Source organism: Dicentrarchus labrax, unplaced genomic scaffold (assembly GCF_905237075.1).
Source record: "Dicentrarchus labrax unplaced genomic scaffold, dlabrax2021, whole genome shotgun sequence".
NCBI lineage: Eukaryota > Metazoa > Chordata > Actinopteri > Moronidae > Dicentrarchus > Dicentrarchus labrax.
In genome coordinates, this window is record NW_026136706.1 from 14,012,487 (window position 1) to 14,015,102 (window position 2,616).

Below are 2,616 nucleotides of genomic sequence, written 5' to 3' on the forward strand. Positions count from 1 at the left end.
GATGTTTTCACATTCATTTGCTGAAAGTGGAAAGTTTATCTGTGCTCATTAAAAATCTGATTTTAAGGGGCGGGGCCTACCAGCATGATTTGTGACATCACAAATAGTTTAGAAGTCAGTCCTGGTCCAGTTTGTAAGTGTGATATAGAAACCTGAAGCCACCAGTGCACAAACACTGATAATGGACTTTACAGTGACGTAGGAGACATCTTGTGTCCAGCAGGAACATTTTAGAAATAAACAAAATTTGCATATTTAGCTGCTGGGGTTTTAAATGAGGTAGAGGGAGTAGATGACTTTTTAACGATTTTAATGTGGAAATTATACTTTTTTTGTGGAAAATCAGACACATTATTGTTCCAAGCAGACTATTGTATATATGTCTTAATACATGTGGGGATCGTTAATCAACTTACATTTTTGGTTATTTCCCATGAGAGATTTCTGTTTCTCTTTTCTTTCTCTGTGCTCTTCTTGAAGTGGACGTGACTTAGTCAGGAAGCGGTGTCGTCACTTACTTACTGTGCACCAATCAGGATTCATCAACGTTTGAATGAGAATCTGATGCAGCTGCAGGATTGTTTGGTCCCTGTCAATCAAATGTAATCAAACCAGTCCTAATGAAGCAAATAAGCTGATATTTTGACTCTTAAACTCTTGATAAATAACAGCTAAAGGTGTTTTTGTTTTTCAACTCTGATTGTTACATATTCAGTCATGAATATTTAATGATTTAGAGAAGAACTTTGATTTGAAGTTACTTTAAAACTCAAGAACACCAGATAGGATTGCAAACAGACTGTGTCATCAAGCAACCCACTGCATCCTGAACTTAATTGCTTTTTCTACATACAGGACAGACACTTTGACAAGAGTTGTGGGAAAAAACTTGTTTCAATGTATATCTGTGAAATACAGCAATTAAAAATGTCTAGCTCATGGTGCTGGTTGGCTGTTGGCCAGTCCAAACTAATAGCCTTATTTTTGCTCTGCAAATATGTGAATAGCCTTCTCCTCCTAATGAGGGCCAGAATACATGGTGGATGACCCGTGTCCCCCTGCACTCATTATAAAAGCATAGAGTCCTGCAGAGGCTGTAGCTAATGTTCACCTGGCAATTATGACTGCCTGGTGACTGATGGGGAAATCTTTTCCTGTCTGTCCCCCCTCAGGAGGACTGGATCAAAGAGCCTCACAGACAACACTTGGAGGCACATCAACATTGCACTGAGTTGCCACGCAATTGTTCATTTGGAAACAGTTATGTCAGGCCATAGTGCTGTTTTTAGAAGCTACAGTAGGGCATGCTGGGCTCAGACTGGACATGGAATATGATGCGGTAAACCACAGGGAGCTACAGGATAATAGGAGGTAGATTTCGCCTGGAACCAGACTGACTCGACAACATATTGATCCATGTAAGCGCAGACAATGGATCCAAAAATGGTTTAAAACAGCTACCTATTTACAGTGTATTTTGGCACATAATAGATCAACAGATGCTGCATGACACGACTGCAGAGTGTACAAAAAAGATCTGTTTCATATTCAGATGAGATTGTGTGTGATGCTATACACTATGCAAGTCTTGTGGGTGACTTGATTCAGAAGTAAGGAGGTTCAATTTGAGGGCTTGTTCGTGTATTTATCTACTTATATTTACTCTTTCTGGGATGAAAATGATGAAAATTGAATTGATCCATAAACTGCTTGTTGCTGATACACCAATGCCTCCAGCTAAAACTGGTTGCCCTGTGAATTTCAAAGCTGCATTCATCAGTGGTTTCTTGATTAAGTATTAATTGTTCTTTTAGCGGGGAGAAATATTGCCAGAACACGCTGATTTAGTACAACATGGTGATACTGAGTGAAGCGAGAGGGGGCGCAGAGAGGTAAATTATATGTGAGAGAGGTGGTGGTATGTTGTTCATCCTGCCTGCCTCATGTGTGTTTGAGAGACGACGTGTGAGCCTGGGTAACTATGGTGTGGGTGTATTCCTCTGTGGCCATGATCTCGGTAATAATATGATGAGTGAATTCTGAGTAGCGCATCCTGGTTGCAGCTCTTTGTCCCCCTGAGATCTAATACAGTTTACTGTGAGTGTCAGCAGCTTTCCTGCAGAACTTGTTACTCTGTTGAGGTCTCTTGTGTGAAGCATTCGCGGAATAAAGTGGGTGCAGTCACCCATGGGATGGAAGTGGGGTCATCAGTGGCTGTTATCACAGGTGACCCAGAAAAACAAACAGCAAACAAGGTGCATTTGTAAAAGTCCACCACAGATGGGAGGACATTTCCTTGAATTGTAGATATATTATAGAGAAAATTAGGTGGACAATGGAAATATATTTGTTCAACATTAACACAGAGATAAATGTACAAAATACTGTTGTTTTCTGTTCCTGTTTTTATCATAGCTAGAATGTATCATTATATCAACCAATTTGGCAATATTACAGAGCCAGGGGCCTGTTGTTAGAGGCTAAAATGTGGCGTACAGTGTTGATTATTTGAAAGTCATCATGACATCTTGGCTGCAGCTTCACATATTTGATCACTTGAAAAAAAAAAAAAAAAACTGTCAAATCAGGCAAACCCTCTTCCCTCCTCCTCCAAAT